Consider the following 6,138-nt stretch of genomic DNA (forward strand, 5'->3'; position numbering starts at 1 on the left):
ATTAGTTTTCATACAAGAGAGAAGGTAAGGCACAAGTAGAAATTTAGGAGTTCAAATTTTGAATTGATACCATAGACAGTACCTGATGCTGGGCTCCCAGCAGTTCTAATAGGGGTTTGGCCACTGGAGTAGGGGTAAAGTGTGGTACAGTTGGGCCTGTGTTTTCTGTGGCTGCTGATCTATCTGATTTAACAGGTATCACTACCTTTTTCAAATACCTAGTTTGTACTCCTTGAGGATCTGCACTCACCCTCTTCCTTTTGGACATCTATTACGAAAGAACAACATTTGACTGGAAAAACATAGTGTGACGACACATGGAATAGGTACAGACAATGGATAGGTATGGCATATACTCATATATGATGCTTAAACTAAGTAGATGGTGTAACAAAGTAGAAGTAATGCAAGAGGTCAGATGCAAAATATGTGCGACCAATACAACTTTGCAAAGTTAGAGCAAGCACCTTGATGGGTGAATAAGATAGGCCATCCTCCACCATGCCAAGTTTGTTAGCCAGTGGATCGTTTCGCAATATTCCTCTCATGCGCCCATTCTCATATTCATTTTGATAATGTTGAATATCTGACATGCATGAAAACATAAAAACAAGTGAGATTTTCTTTGTAATGCAGAAGTGATTCTAATCCAATACTGCCTCCCTGTAACCCCTTTGTGCTATCTCTGCAATTCTTTTAAAAGATGCCATGCATGCTGTAATTTGTTGTGTGCATTAATATAATGTGGCCTACTACTCAAAATATGAGAGCTCCAGAAGTGATGACACTTCGCAGATGATAGCTTCAACATATAGTAAAGAAGAACAAGTCGACCTGACCTGACAGATTCAAAATATACTAAGGGAGAACAACTCGACCTGACCAGTCGACCGCAAGAGAAGAGTATCATCTTAAAGAAGAGCAGAAGAGCAAGCAGATTGAAGATATTACAAGTCTTTCAATACAATGTCGGTTGGCCACCCATGATGAACCAGAGCGCATAGAGAAATACTATTCTTTCCGGTCTCTCCATATGTGGCTCACATGCATTTCGAAACTAAAGTAGGAACATTTAGCTAACCAATTAAACATCTCTCAGTTTTACTAATACCAGCAATAATATCAGATATGAATTTGTACAACTAAGCTTGTTTAGCTCGATGGGTGGAGCAGTGCTATTACGGCACGAACCACGTAGGCTGATTGTGGTCATCATAAAATGAGGAAAACATAAGCATGATGAGTACAGTGTTGACCGTGGCAGTGGGATGGCAGATCTGAAGCTGCAAACCGCGCAAAGAGTAGTTAGCAACCGATGTTTGCTTTGAAATAACAACTAAGATTTGGTATGGACAAGAAAGTACGGTCAACAAGTGACAAAGAAATGCAATTATGTTGTCTCTCTATATGTCGCGACATGCATTTGGAAACTCAAGTGGGACCTTTAGCTAACCAATTAAATGTGTCGGTTAACTAATATCAGTATCATATCACAATCATATTTGAACAACTAAGCTTTCGAATTCTGAGTGTTGTGTTGTTTAGCTTGAAGGGTGGAGTAATGCTAGTACGACAGAAAGCACCTACACAGATCATAGTAGAGTAGATAAAAGGGGAAAACCCTAAGCATCAAGAGAAAAATCAGGAAAGTGGAACTAGCTGGACCAGTGGGTGGCGCACATGCTTTTTGAAATGAATATAGGAACATTAGGTGACCAATTAAACATTCTCTGTTTTAGTGATATGAGCATCATATCAGATCCGTATTTCAACACGTAAGCTTTGGGTTGAGGTCTTGAGGAGTAGTGCTAGCACGACACGAAGCACCTACGATGATGGTAGTGAATATAAAGGGGGGGAACCATAAGCTTTACGAGTATAGTGCCCATGCCATGGTGGATCTGAAGGTGCAAACCGGACAAAGCTACTTCGCAACCAATGTTTGCTTTCAACTAGCCACTACGATTTGGTACGGACAAGAAAAGTACAACAAACAAATTACGATCTATTTTCCGGGTGAGATCAATAACTTAAGCACATATGGAAGAGTACCACCTCTCTTGCGACGTCGTGTAGGCCTATGCTGATACGTTGAGGGTGCTGCGGGTGCGATGGCTGTCGGCGGCGGGGAAGAAGACTTTAGACGGCAGACGGCCGGGTCGGGGGATATATCCTGTTGCCGTGGACGAGGCGGTCGTAGGAGCGGCAACGGCAAGGTGGACGACGGCGCCGATGAAGCGAGAGGAGGCAATGAAAGGATCCTGGTCCAGCGCCGTGGATGAGAGACGTCCATCTCTTGCAGTGGACGACGGGGTAGGGGTAGCGGCTCCGGCAAGGTGGAGGATGGGGTGGCGGACGGAGGAGGCTGGCCGCAGTGCGGAGGTTGTCGTGCCACCGACGGTGTATGAATGAGCAAATGGAGGGGAGGGGGATCTCAAACTTTGGGACGCGCTTCTCTGAAATGGGGGAAAGTTACGAACTTATCCCCCGTTTAAAATATCGGACATCGCGTCGGTTGGGGATAGGACGGTAATCTCGCATCTCCCAAATATTTGCCGGTAACTATTTCGGGCGAGGAGAGGGTGTTTTGCCACCCACGGTGTATGAACGGGGCTGACAGGTAGGGCGGTTGTGTCACGTCTGATGGAAGGTACACATCTGCCCCTATTTAAAATATTAGCCTACATCGATTTTAGATGAGGAGAGTTTGTTTTTCCGCCCACTGTGTATGAATGGGGAAATGGAGGAAGAGACACATGTCTTTCGGACGAGCTTGAATCAAATGTGTTTTGCCGCCCACGTTTGGCGCCCACCGTGTCTGAATGGGCTCAGAGGCCGTTGTGTCACGTCTGATTGAAGTTACTAGTCTACCCCTATCGACAGCAGTGTAAATCCGGTCGATAAGGATGTCAAGTCAGGGGTAGACAGTAATTTCCATCTCGCAAACACTTGCTTCGGGCAGCCCACAAATTATAGTGGGTGTTTAGCCGCTTCGTTCAAAACTTGGGAGAATTAGCATTCACGTTTGCCCCGGGACCTGGCAAACTAAATTCAAATCCAATTTGTATTCGATTATGAATATCCACAGATAATTATACATTTTGTTATTTATTTCTTCAAAACCACAACAAAGATTTATTCCACCTTTATATATGATTATGATTTAGAAATGTCGTGATCTTCGAATTCAGTAGGTTGGATACACTCTGAGTCAAACAGTTATTTCATCCAATACAATATGCTCACACGAAAAATAGTTCACCTTATGTCAATCATACAAGTACGGAGGATTACCTCGCCTAAAAAATTCGGATCATTACAACACATGGACAACATAGGGGGTCTTGCAACATAATCCATTCAGAGACATGACACAACATGCAAGTACAATAATCTAATGACAATTTCAACTGGTATCTAAAGAAGAACCAGGATTACCTTGGGCTTCAGATAGCAGAAACAGCAGGACCTCCTCCGTCTTCAAATGCAACATTCTTACTTCCTCCAATTCTTGGGTTGCTTGCATAATGCGTGCCGCTAATTCCGTAATTTCCAGCCTCAAGATAAAGATTACCTCATTCATGGGAGCCACACCATCCCTTTCTGCCTCTAGTAGAGCCTCAAGCACTATAATATCTGTGCTCAGACTGCTCTCCGGCGGTGTTGCCTCTGAACTGCTACCATCTGGTAACATGGATGGCGCACTGCTTCCACAAATAGATTCTGGGGTTGTACATTGTGTCCTAGTGTGAACGGCAGCCTGAAAGGTTTCCGCTGGACATCAGTAAGAGATAGTTATCGTATGATCCAGGCAGTAAGCTTACATGGTAAACGACGGATGAATTATTGCCGAGCATGGCAAACTATATTTAAATGGTTCGAAGCAGCATCGGCCAAAAAGAAATTAAAATGGTAAGATGAAACTAGGGATGTAAGTGGCAAATAAACGACATCCGACAGTCCCATCTAGTTAGTTTTTGCTACCTCCCTAGTTCATTTTCCTCAAAAAAACAAAAACTCTTTTGAACTATCATACCACTAGTGGACTTTAATCGGGATTAAACGGGACCCAGTTGACATCCCTAGTTGAAAGGGAGTGTACAACCGCTATATTTAAGTTGCCAAGGCATCTAAGCAGTTGAAATAATCTGAGAAAGCACTAAACAGTGTGGCCTCATATAAACTACGAAGACAGTCTTGTGATGAAGTTGAGAGGAAAAGTTAAGGACTCGAATGAAATAGGCATGCATTTCTTTACGATAGTACAGCAGGCACTGCTGACATATTGGCCAACTCAGGTATAGCGTAACAACAAATAAGCATTCGAACCAAGCAATACAACAAAGCAGACAACTGAACTATTTGTAATTCGGTAGGATTACACGTTGAGGGCACAAGCCAAGAAAGCAGCCCACTCGCATTACATTTCACATGTACTAAAACACACTGGCTTACCATATGTTGCTGTGAAGCCTAGCTGCTGTTGCAATGTTCTTTGAAGATATCGCCAGCATCCCGTGGTTGCAAATCTAGTTGTTGTAGTTTATTCTGCACCATCTATTTAGGTAAAATTAATTTTAATCGCATGCGCTGGTCTGAATTGATCATCAATGGTTCATCTAAACTAATGAAAAAAGGGTGTGTGCATACACGACAATATATCTGCTTCCCTCTATTTTTATGCTTGTTCGAGGTGCCAGCCCCAAAACAACAAATATTTTGCTTGATGGGGTTGGCAGCTCCATAATTAATAGAAGCATCAAATTAGTCATGCAACTTGGGAAGATCAAGAACACACAAACAAGTAATGAACAGAGGCTCGGAGCAGTGATGTAATAGCTAGCATCAGAAAATGTAGGGTAAAACGAACAAAAAGCAGCGGAACCACATGCTAGTTTGCTGATGTGTAATTAAGCATAGAGAACATTAAGCAGTCTGATGGAACCAACAGGTGGCATCAGAACAAAACTAAAGCATATTAACTATATGTGCACTGGTATGTAATTTAGCACATGTAACATGTTCACTGCCAGAAGTATGGCCCTAAAGGTGCAAGCAGAATAACGCGTCTCATGAAAAACTGAATGATGCCCTGAAGAAATTCAAAGGTGCGGTGCTTATGCTAGGAAAATGAACGTAGGCGCCGGCCGTTGGATAATAGTACCTGATTCTTGGCGGCGTATGGGTATCGTTGTCATACTTGATAGCTAAGGATCGTCGATGGTGCTCGTGTTGCAGTTGAGTTTGGGCCGGCTGTCGCCGTCGCTGAATCGGCTCCGGTGCTACGGTTGCGGCGCCTGTCGACATACAAGAAAGCTCATCTGTGGTAAGTGAACAGTTGCACGATAAAGAGAAAAACCGAAGGAGTACAAATTGAAATAACCTGATGAGGCTGCGGCGTCGGTAAAGCAGGGCCGGTGGAGTTGAATATGGCGTCCGTGGAGCGGGTCCGGTGCAGTGGACGAAGGCTTCGGCGGGTGCGTTGTACAGTGCTTTCGGTGAGGAGGATCTGTTGCGGTGGACGAGGGCTTGTATGTAGGGCCAGCGAAGGGGCTGACGAGGGAGTCAGTGAAGGGCCTACGCTGTGGTGGACGAGGGCGCTGGCTAAGCAGATCCGGTGCGGTGGACCATGATGGCGGTCAAGGAGATCTGGAGCGGTGGACAAGCCAGTCGCTGAAGCGGCTCCGGTGAAGTGGTGGTTGCCAGTTGGGGGTTCCAAGGTGCGGAAGGTTGATTCGGCGGGGTGTGAGGTCCACCGCTGCGGCGGAGGACTAGATTCGGCGGCTTGCCGTGGTTGGGGGGTCGGGGAGGGGAAGGGGAGGGGCTCCGGGGAAGAATGTTGGGGGCAAAGAGGGGAAAACAATGGAGTTACCAAAGCAGCTCTTTTCTGTTCATGTGGCAGGGGTAAAACAGGAATATCGCAGGGCTAAACTTTCGGGCGCGTGATATTTCGATGTGAGCGGGAAGTTTGAAAGCTTTTGGCGCCTAAAATTATAAGTATTCTACTCTCGTACGGCCGACTATGATATCATGGCCGACAGTTTGTTTGTTTTGCACGCAAAAAAGTGCAAGTTTTGAAAATCAATGTCTCCAACTCGAAACTTAGATTGTCCATTCAATTCAAATATGGATCATTGA

The sequence above is a fragment of the Aegilops tauschii genome, chromosome 6 (assembly GCF_002575655.3).
Source record: "Aegilops tauschii subsp. strangulata cultivar AL8/78 chromosome 6, Aet v6.0, whole genome shotgun sequence".
Lineage (NCBI taxonomy): Eukaryota > Viridiplantae > Streptophyta > Magnoliopsida > Poales > Poaceae > Aegilops > Aegilops tauschii.